The sequence below is a fragment of the Spinacia oleracea genome, chromosome 6, assembly GCF_020520425.1.
Source record: "Spinacia oleracea cultivar Varoflay chromosome 6, BTI_SOV_V1, whole genome shotgun sequence".
NCBI classification, from domain to species: Eukaryota; Viridiplantae; Streptophyta; class Magnoliopsida; order Caryophyllales; family Amaranthaceae; genus Spinacia; species Spinacia oleracea.
Window position 1 is genome coordinate 71,461,056 of NC_079492.1, and position 12,264 is coordinate 71,473,319.

Consider the following 12,264-nt stretch of genomic DNA (forward strand, 5'->3'; position numbering starts at 1 on the left):
GTCATATTTGGTCGATATAGGTCATATATAGGCTAAATAAGGCATTTTCGGTCCCATTTTTTAACTAAATCACGTAGGGGCTGATTTTAAACTTAGAACATGTTTCATAAGGTTAGTTTAAACTTGCCAAGTCACATTCAAATGTATTTATTCACATCTAAGGCCTATTTGGTCGTTATAGGTCATATTTTGCCTAAAATGACATTTTCTCGCCCAACTTTGAACTACGGAACCAAACTTGTCATTTCAAACCATTTACATGTTTTATGTGGCATATCCAAGGTTTCTAAAACCGATTCTAAGCAATTTAAGCACATTTAAGTCATATTTGGTCGATATAGGTCATATATAGGCTAAATAAGGCGTTTTCGGTCCCATTTTTCAACTAAATCACGTAGGGGCTAATTTTAAACATAGAACATGTTTCATAAGGTTAGTTTAAACTTGCCAAGTCACATTCAAAGGTATTTATTCACATCTAAGGCCTATTTGGTCGTTATAGGTCATATTTTGGATAAATTGACATTTTCTCGCCCAACTTTGAACTACGGAACCAAACTTGTCATTTCAAACCATTTACATGTTTTATGTGGCATATCCAAGGTTTCTAATACTGATTCTAAGCAATTTAAGCACATTTAAGTCATATTTGGTCGATATAGGTCATATATAGGCTAAATAAGGCGTTTTCGGTCCCATTTTTCAACTAAATCACGTAGGGGCTAATTTTAAACATAGAACATGTTTCATAAGGTTAGTTTAAACTTGCCAAGTCACATTCAAAGGTATTTACTCACATGTAAGGCCTATTTGGTCGTTATAGGTCATATTTTGCCTAAAATGACATTTTCTCGCCCCAACTTTGAACTACGGAACCAAACTTGTCATTTCAAACCTTTTACATGTTTTATGTGGCATATTCAAGGTTTCTAATACTGATTCTAAGCAATTTAAGCACATTTGAGTCATATTTGGTCGATATAGGTCATATATAGGCTAAATAAGGCGTTTTCGGTCCCATTTTTCAACTAAATCACGTAGGGGCTGATTTTAAACTTAGAACATGTTTCATAAGGTTAGTTTAAACTTGCCAAGTCACATTCAAATGTATTTATTCACATCTAAGGCCTATTTGGTCGTTATAGGTCATATTTTGCCTAAAATGACATTTTCTCGCCCAACTTTGAACTACGGAACCAAACTTGTCATTTCAAACCATTTACATGTTTTATGTGGCATATTCAAGGTTTCTAAAACCGATTCTAAGCAATTTAAGCACATTTAAGTCATATTTGGTCGATATAGGTCATATATAGGCTAAATAAGGCGTTTTCGGTCCCATTTTTCAACTAAATCACGTAGGGGCTAATTTTAAACATAGAACATGTTTCATATTGGTTGTTTAAACTTGCCAAGTCACATTCAAATGTATTTATTCACATCTAAGGCCTATTTGGTCGTTATAGGTCATATTTTGCCTAAAATGTCATTTTCTCGCCCAACTTTGAACTACGGAACCAAACTTGTCATTTCAAACCATTTACATGTTTTATGTGTCATATTCAAGGTTTCTAAAACCAATTCTAAGCAATTTAAGCACATTTAAGTCATATTTGGTCGATATAGGTCATATATAGGCTAAATAAGGCGTTTTCGGTCCCATTTTTCAACTAAATCACGTAGGGGCTGATTTTAAACTTAGAACATGTTTCATAAGGTTAGTTTAAACTTGACAAGTCACATTCAAATGTATTTATTCACATCTAAGGCCTATTTGGTCGTTATAGGTCATATTTTGCCTAAAATGTCATTTTCTCGCCCAACTTTGAACTACGGAACCAAACTTGTCATTTCAAACCATTTACATGTTTTATGTGTCATATTCAAGGTTTCTAAAACCGATTCTAAGCAATTTAAGCACATTTAAGTCATATTTGGTCGATATAGGTCATATATAGGCTAAATAAGGCATTTTCGGTCCCATTTTTCAACTAAATCACGTAGGGGCTGATTTTAAACTTAGACCATGTTTCATAAGCTTTGTTTTCACTTGCTAAGTCATATTCAAACGTAGTTACTCACATCTAAGGCCTATTTGGTCGGTATAGGTCATATTTTGCCTAAAATGTCATTTTCTCGCCCAACTTTGAGCCAAGGAACCAAACTTGTCATTTCAAACCATTTACATGTTTTATGTGGCATATTCAAGGTTTCTAAAACCAATTCTAAGCAATTTAAGCACATTTAAGTCATATTTGGTCGATATAGGTCATATATAGGCTAAATAAGGCATTTTCGGTCCCATTTTTTAACTAAATCACGTAGGGGCTGATTTTAAACTTAGAACATGTTTCATAAGGTTAGTTTAAACTTGCCAAGTCACATTCAAATGTATTTATTCACATCTAAGGCCTATTTGGTCGTTATAGGTCATATTTTGCCTAAAATGTCATTTTCTTGCCCCAACTTTGAACTACGGAACCAAACTTGTCATTTCAAACCTTTTACATGTTTTATGTGGCATATTCAAGGTTTCTAATACTGATTCTAAGCAATTTAAGAACATTTAAGTCATATTTGTTCGATATAGGTCATATATAGGCTAAATAAGGCGTTTTCGGTCCCATTTTTCAACTAAATCACGTAGGGGCTGATTTTAAACATAGAACATGTTTCATAAGGTTAGTTTAAACTTGCCAAGTCACATTCAAACGTAGTTACTCACATCTAAGGCCTATTTGGTCGGTATAGGTCATATTTTGCCTAAAATGTCATTTTCTCGCCCAACTTTGAGCTAAGGAACCAAACTTGTTATTTCAAACCATTTACATGTTTTATGTGGCATATTCAAGGTTTCTAAAACCGATTCTAAGCAATTTAAGCACATTTAAGTCATATTTGGTCGATATAGGTCATATATAGGCTAAATAAGGCATTTTCGGTCCCATTTTTCAACTAAATCACGTAGGGGCTGATTTTAAACTTAGAACATGTTTCATAAGGTTAGTTTAAACTTGCCAAGTCACATTCAAAGGTATTTACTCACATCTAAGGCCTATTTGGTCGTTGTAGGTCATATTTTGCTTAAAATGTCATTTTCTTGCCCAACTTTGAACTACGGAACCAAACTTGTCATTTCAAACCATTTACATGTTTTATGTGGCATATTCAAGGTTTCTAAAACCGATTCTAAGCAATTTAAGCACATTTAAGTCATATTTGGTCAATATAGGTCATATATAGGCTAAATAAGGCGTTTTCGGTCCCATTTTTCAACTAAATCACGTAGGGGTTGATTTTAAACATAGAACATGTTTCATAAGGTTAGTTTAAACTTGCCAAGTCACATTCAAATGTATTTACTCACATCTAAGGCCTATTTGGTCGTTGTAGGTCATATTTTGCCTAAAATGTCATTTTCTTGCACCAACTTTGAACTACGGAACCAAACTTGTCATTTCAAACCTTTTACATGTTTTATGTGGCATATTCAAGGTTTCTAATACTGATTCTAAGCAATTTAAGAACATTTAAGTCATATTTGTTCGATATAGGTCATATATAGGCTAAATAAGGCGTTTTCGGTCCCATTTTTCAACTAAATCACGTAGGGGCTGATTTTAAACTTAAAACATGTTTCATAAGGTTAGTTTAAACTTGCTAAGTCACATTCAAAGGTATTTACTCACATCTAAGGCTTATTTGGTCGTTGAAGGTCATATTTTGCTTAAAATGTCATTTTCTTGCCCAACTTTGAACTACGGAACCAAACTTGTCATTTCAAACCATTTACATGTTTTATGTGGCATATTCAAGGTTTCTAATACTGATTCTAAGCAATTTAAGCACATTTAAGTCATATTTGGTCGATATAGGTCATATATAGGCTAAATAAGGCGTTTTCGGTCCCATTTTTCAACTTAATCACGTAGGGGCTGATTTTAAACTTAGAACATGTTTCATAAGGTTAGTTTAAACTTGCCAAGTCACATTCAAACGTAGTTACTCACATCTAAGGCCTATTTAGTCGGTATAGGTCATATTTTGCCTAAAATGTCATTTTCTCGCCCAACTTTGAGCTAAGGAACCAAACTTGTCATTTCAAACCATTTACATGTTTTATGTGGCATATTCAAGGTTTCTAAAACCGATTCTAAGCAATTTAAGCACATTTAAGTTATATTTGGCCGATATAGGTCATATATAGGCTAAATAAGGCGTTTTCGGTCCCATTTTTCAACTAAATCACGTAGGGGCTGATTGTAAACTTAAAACATGTTTCATAAGGTTAGTTTAAACTTGCTAAGTCACATTCAAAGGTATTTACTCACATCTAAGGCCTATTTGGTCATTGTAGGTCATATTTTTCCTAAAATGTCATTTTCTCGCCCAACTTTGAACTACGGACCCAAACTTGTCATTTCAAACCATTTACATGTTTTATGTGGCATATTCAAGGTTTCTAAAACCGATTCTAAGCAATTTAAGCACATTTAAGTCATATTTGGTCGATATAGGTCATATATAGGCTAAATAAGGCATTTTCGGTCCCATTTTTCAACTAAATCACGTAGGGGCTGATTTTAAACTTAGAACATGTTTCATAAGGTTAGTTTAAACTTGCCAAGTCACATTCAAATGTATTTATTCACATCTAAGGCCTATTTGGTCGTTATAGGTCATATTTAGCCTAAAATGACATTTTCTCGCCCAACTTTTAACTACGGAACCAAACTTGTCATTTCAAACCATTTACATGTTTTATGTGGCATATTCAAGGTTTCTAAAACCGATTCTAAGCAATTTAAGCACATTTAAGTCATATTTGGTCGATATAGGTCATATATAGGCTAAATAAGGCATTTTCGGTCCCATTTTTCAACTAAATCACGTAGGGGCTGATTTTAAACTTAGAACATGTTTCATAAGGTTAGTTTAAACTTGCCAAGTCACATTCAAATGTATTTATTCACATCTAAGGCCTATTTGGTCGTTATAGGTCATATTTTGCCTAAAATGACATTTTCTCGCCCAACTTTGAACTACGGAACCAAACTTGTCATTTCAAACCATTTACATGTTTTATGTGGCATATTCAAGGTTTCTAAAACCGATTCTAAACAATTTAAGCACATTTAAGTCATATTTGGTCGATATAGGTCATATATAGGCTAAATAAGGCATTTTCGGTCCCATTTTTAACCTAAATCACGTAGGGGCTGATTTTAAACTTAGAACATGTTTCATAAGGTTAGTTTAAACTTGCCAAGTCACATTCAAATGTTTTTATTCACATCTAAGGCCTATTTGGTCGTTATAGGTCATATTTTGCCTAAAATGACATTTTCTCGCCCAACTTTGAACTACGGAACCAAACTTGTCATTTCAAACCATTTACATGTTTTATGTGGCATATTCAAGGTTTCTAAAACCGATTCTAAGCAATTTAAGCACATTTAAGTCATATTTGGTCGATATAGGTCATATATAGGCTAAATAAGGCGTTTTCGGTCCCATTTTTCAACTAAAAGAACTAAGGGCTGATTTTAAACTTAAAACATGTTTCATAAGCTTTGTTTTCACTTGCTAAGTCACATTCAAACGTTGTTACTCACATCTAAGGCCTATTTGGTCGGTAAAGGTCATATGTTTCCTAAAATGTCATTTTCTCGCCCAACTTTGAGCTAAGGAACCAAACTTGTCATTTCAAACCATTTACATGTTTTATGTGGCATATTCAAGGTTTCTAAAACCGATTCTATGCAATTTAAGCACATTTAAGTCATATTTGGCCGATATAGGTCATATATAGGCTAAATAAGGCGTTTTCGGTCCCATTTTTCAACTAAATCACGTAGGGGCTGATTTTAAACTTAGAACATGTTTCATAAGGTTAGTTTAAACTTGCCAAGTCACATTCAAATGTATTTATTCACATCTAAGGCCTATTTGGTCGTTATAGGTCATATTTAGCCTAAAATGACATTTTCTCGCCCAACTTTTAACTACGGAACCAAACTTGTCATTTCAAACCATTTACATGTTTTATGTGGCATATTCAAGGTTTCCAAAACCGATTCTAAGCAATTTAAGCACATTTAAGTCATATTTGGTCGATATAGGTCATATATAGGCTAAATAAGGCATTTTCGGTCCCATTTTTCAACTAAATCACGTAGGGGCTGATTTTAAACTTAGAACATGTTTCATAAGGTTAGTTTAAACTTGCCAAGTCACATTCAAATGTATTTATTCACATCTAAGGCCTATTTGGTCGTTATAGGTCATATTTTGCCTAAAAAGACATTTTCTCGCCCAACTTTGAACTACGGAACCAAACTTGTCATTTCAAACCATTTACATGTTTTATGTGGCATATTCAAGGTTTCTAAAACCGATTCTAAGCAATTTAAGCACATTTAAGTCATATTTGGTCGATATAGGTCATATATAGGCTAAATAACGCGTTTTCGGTCCCATTTTTCAACTAAATCACGTAGGGGCTGATTTTAAACTTAAAACATGTTTCATAAGGTTAGTTTAAACTTGCTAAGTCACATTCAAAGGTATTTACTCACATCTAAGGCCTATTTGGTCGTTGTAGGTCATATTTTGCTTAAAATGTCATTTTCTTGCCCAACTTTGAACTACGGAACCAAACTTGTCATTTCAAACCATTTACATGTTTTATGTGGCATATTCAAGGTTTCTAAAACCGATTCTAAGCAATTTAAGCACATTTAAGTCATATTTGGTCAATATAGGTCATATATAGGCTAAATAAGGCGTTTTCGGTCCCATTTTTCAACTAAATCACGTAGGGGTTGATTTTAAACATAGAACATGTTTCATAAGGTTAGTTTAAACTTGCCAAGTCACATTCAAATGTATTTACTCACATCTAAGGCCTATTTGGTCGTTGTAGGTCATATTTTGCCTAAAATGTCATTTTCTTGCACCAACTTTGAACTACGGAACCAAACTTGTCATTTCAAACCTTTTACATGTTTTATGTGGCATATTCAAGGTTTCTAATACTGATTCTAAGCAATTTAAGAACATTTAAGTCATATTTGTTCGATATAGGTCATATATAGGCTAAATAAGGCGTTTTCGGTCCCATTTTTCAACTAAATCACGTAGGGGCTGATTTTAAACTTAAAACATGTTTCATAAGGTTAGTTTAAACTTGCTAAGTCACATTCAAAGGTATTTACTCACATCTAAGGCTTATTTGGTCGTTGAAGGTCATATTTTGCCTAAAATGTCATTTTCTTGCCCAACTTTGAACTACGGAACCAAACTTGTCATTTCAAACCATTTACATGTTTTATGTGGCATATTCAAGGTTTCTAATACTGATTCTAAGCAATTTAAGCACATTTAAGTCATATTTGGTCGATATAGGTCATATATAGGCTAAATAAGGCGTTTTCGGTCCCATTTTTCAACTTAATCACGTAGGGGCTGATTTTAAACTTAGAACATGTTTCATAAGGTTAGTTTAAACTTGCCAAGTCACATTCAAACGTAGTTACTCACATCTAAGGCCTATTTAGTCGGTATAGGTCATATTTTGCCTAAAATGTCATTTTCTCGCCCAACTTTGAGCTAAGGAACCAAACTTGTCATTTCAAACCATTTACATGTTTTATGTGGCATATTCAAGGTTTCTAAAACCGATTCTAAGCAATTTAAGCACATTTAAGTTATATTTGGCCGATATAGGTCATATATAGGCTAAATAAGGCGTTTTCGGTCCCATTTTTCAACTAAATCACGTAGGGGCTGATTGTAAACTTAAAACATGTTTCATAAGGTTAGTTTAAACTTGCTAAGTCACATTCAAAGGTATTTACTCACATCTAAGGCCTATTTGGTCATTGTAGGTCATATTTTTCCTAAAATGTCATTTTCTCGCCCAACTTTGAACTACGGACCCAAACTTGTCATTTCAAACCATTTACATGTTTTATGTGGCATATTCAAGGTTTCTAAAACCGATTCTAAGCAATTTAAGCACATTTAAGTCATATTTGGTCGATATAGGTCATATATAGGCTAAATAAGGCATTTTCGGTCCCATTTTTCAACTAAATCACGTAGGGGCTGATTTTAAACTTAGAACATGTTTCATAAGGTTAGTTTAAACTTGCCAAGTCACATTCAAATGTACATCTAAGGCCTATTTGGTCGTTATAGGTCATATTTAGCCTAAAATGACATTTTCTCGCCCAACTTTTAACTACGGAACCAAACTTGTCATTTCAAACCATTTACATGTTTTATGTGGCATATTCAAGGTTTCTAAAACCGATTCTAAGCAATTTAAGCACATTTAAGTCATATTTGGTCGATATAGGTCATATATAGGCTAAATAAGGCATTTTCGGTCCCATTTTTCAACTAAATCACGTAGGGGCTGATTTTAAACTTAGAACATGTTTCATAAGGTTAGTTTAAACTTGCCAAGTCACATTCAAATGTATTTATTCACATCTAAGGCCTATTTGGTCGTTATAGGTCATATTTTGCCTAAAATGACATTTTCTCGCCCAACTTTGAACTACGGAACCAAACTTGTCATTTCAAACCATTTACATGTTTTATGTGGCATATTCAAGGTTTCTAAAACCGATTCTAAACAATTTAAGCACATTTAAGTCATATTTGGTCGATATAGGTCATATATAGGCTAAATAAGGCATTTTCGGTCCCATTTTTAACCTAAATCACGTAGGGGCTGATTTTAAACTTAGAACATGTTTCATAAGGTTAGTTTAAACTTGCCAAGTCACATTCAAATGTTTTTATTCACATCTAAGGCCTATTTGGTCGTTATAGGTCATATTTTGCCTAAAATGACATTTTCTCGCCCAACTTTGAACTACGGAACCAAACTTGTCATTTCAAACCATTTACATGTTTTATGTGGCATATTCAAGGTTTCTAAAACCGATTCTAAGCAATTTAAGCACATTTAAGTCATATTTGATCGATATAGGTCATATATAGGCTAAATAAGGCGTTTTCGGTCCCATTTTTCAACTAAAAGAACTAAGGGCTGATTTTAAACTTAAAACATGTTTCATAAGCTTTGTTTTCACTTGCTAAGTCACATTCAAACGTTGTTACTCACATCTAAGGCCTATTTGGTCGGTAAAGGTCATATGTTTCCTAAAATGTCATTTTCTCGCCCAACTTTGAGCTAAGGAACCAAACTTGTCATTTCAAACCATTTACATGTTTTATGTGGCATATTCAAGGTTTCTAAAACCGATTCTATGCAATTTAAGCACATTTAAGTCATATTTGGCCGATATAGGTCATATATAGGCTAAATAAGGCGTTTTCGGTCCCATTTTTCAACTAAATCACGTAGGGGCTAATTTTAAACTTAGAACATGTTTCATAAGGTTAGTTTAAACTTTCCAAGTCACATTCAAATGTATTTATTCACATCTAAGGCCTATTTGGTCGTTATAGGTCATATTTAGCCTAAAATGACATTTTCTCGCCAAACTTTTAACTACGGAACCAAACTTGTCATTTCAAACCATTTACATGTTTTATGTGGCATATTCAAGGTTTCCAAAACCGATTCTAAGCAATTTAAGCACATTTAAGTCATATTTGGTCGATATAGGTCATATATAGGCTAAATAAGGCATTTTCGGTCCCATTTTTCAACTAAATCACGTAGGGGCTGATTTTAAACTTAGAACATGTTTCATAAGGTTAGTTTAAACTTGCCAAGTCACATTCAAATGTATTTATTCACATCTAAGGCCTATTTGGTCGTTATAGGTCATATTTTGCCTAAAATGACATTTTCTCGCCCAACTTTGAACTACGGAACCAAACTTGTCATTTCAAACCATTTACATGTTTTATGTGGCATATTCAAGGTTTCTAAAACCGATTCTAAACAATTTAAGCACATTTAAGTCATATTTGGTCGATATAGGTCATATATAGGCTAAATAAGGCATTTTCGGTCCCATTTTTAACCTAAATCACGTAGGGGCTGATTTTAAACTTAGAACATGTTTCATAAGGTTAGTTTAAACTTGCCAAGTCACATTCAAATGTTTTTATTCACATCTAAGGCCTATTTGGTCGTTATAGGTCATATTTTGCCTAAAATGACATTTTCTCGCCCAACTTTGAACTACGGAACCAAACTTGTCATTTCAAACCATTTACATGTTTTATGTGGCATATTCAAGGTTTCTAAAACCGATTCTAAGAAATTTAAGCACATTTAAGTCATATTTGGTCGATATAGGTCATATATAGGCTAAATAAGGCGTTTTCGGTCCCATTTTTCAACTAAAAGAACTAAGGGCTGATTTTAAACTTAAAACATGTTTCATAAGCTTTGTTTTCACTTGCTAAGTCACATTCAAACGTTGTTACTCACATCTAAGGCCTATTTGGTCGGTAAAGGTCATATGTTTCCTAAAATGTCATTTTCTCGCCCAACTTTGAGCTAAGGAACCAAACTTGTCATTTCAAACCATTTACATGTTTTATGTGGCATATTCAAGGTTTCTAAAACCGATTCTATGCAATTTAAGCACATTTAAGTCATATTTGGCCGATATAGGTCATATATAGGCTAAATAAGGCGTTTTCGGTCCCATTTTTCAACTAAATCACGTAGGGGCTGATTTTAAACTTAAAACATGTTTCATAAGGTTAGTTTAAACTTGCTAAGTCACATTCAAAGGTATTTACTCACATCTAAGGCCTATTTGGTCGTTGTAGGTCATATTTTGCCTAAAATTTCATTTTCTCGCCCAACTTTGAACTACGGACCCAAACTTGTCATTTCAAACCATTTACATGTTTTATGTGGCATATTCAAGGTTTCTAATACTGATTCTAAGCAATTTAAGCACATTTAAGTCATATTTGGTCGATATAGGTCATATATAGGCTAAATAAGGCGTTTTCGGTCCCATTTTTCAACTAAATCACGTAGGGGCTGATTTTAAACTTAGAACATGTTTCATAAGGTTAGTTTAAACTTGCCAAGTCACATTCAAACGTAGTTACTCACATCTAAGGCCTATTTGGTCGGTATAGGTCATATTTTGCCTAAAATGTCATTTTCTCGCCCAACTTTGAGCTAAGGAACCAAACTTGTCATTTCAAACCATTTACATGTTTTATGTGGCATATTCAAGGTTTCTAAAACCGATTCTAAGCAATTTAAGCACATTTAAGTCATATTTGGCCGATATAGGTCATATATAGGCTAAATAAGGCATTTTCGGTCCCATTTTTCAACTAAATCACGTAGGGGCTGATTGTAAACTTAAAACATGTTTCATAAGGTTAGTTTAAACTTGCTAAGTCACATTCAAAGGTATTTACTCACATCTAAGGCCTATTTGGTCATTGTAGGTCATATTTTTCCTAAAATGTCATTTTCTCGCCCAACTTTGAACTACGGACCCAAACTTGTCATTTCAAACCATTTACATGTTTTATGTGGCATATTCAAGGTTTCTAAAACCGATTCTAAGCAATTTAAGCACATTTAAGTCATATTTGGTCGATATAGGTCATATATAGGCTAAATAAGGCATTTTCGGTCCCATTTTTCAACTAAATCACGTAGGGGCTGATTTTAAACTTAGAACATGTTTCATAAGGTTATTTTAAACTTGCCAAGTCACATTCAAATGTATTTATTCACATCTAAGGCCTATTTGGTCGTTATAGGTCATATTTAGCCTAAAATGACATTTTCTCGCCCAACTTTGAACTACGGAACCAAACTTGTCATTTCAAACCATTTACATGTTTTATGTGGCATATTCAAGGTTTCTAAAACCGATTCTAAGCAATTTAAGCACATTTAAGTCATATTTGGTCGATATAGGTCATATATAGGCTAAATAAGGCATTTTCGGTCCCATTTTTCAACTAAATCACGTAGGGGCTGATTTTAAACTTAGAACATGTTTCATAAGGTTAGTTTAAACTTGCCAAGTCACATTCAAATGTATTTATTCACATCTAAGGCCTATTTGGTCGTTATAGGTCATATTTTGCCTAAAATGACATTTTCTCGCCCAACTTTGAACTACGGAACCAAACTTGTCATTTCAAACCATTTACATGTTTTATGTGGCATATTCAAGGTTTCTAAAACCGATTCTAAACAATTTAAGCACATTTAAGTCATATTTGGTCGATATAGGTCATATATAGGCTAAATAAGGCATTTTCGGTCCCATTTTTAACCTAAAT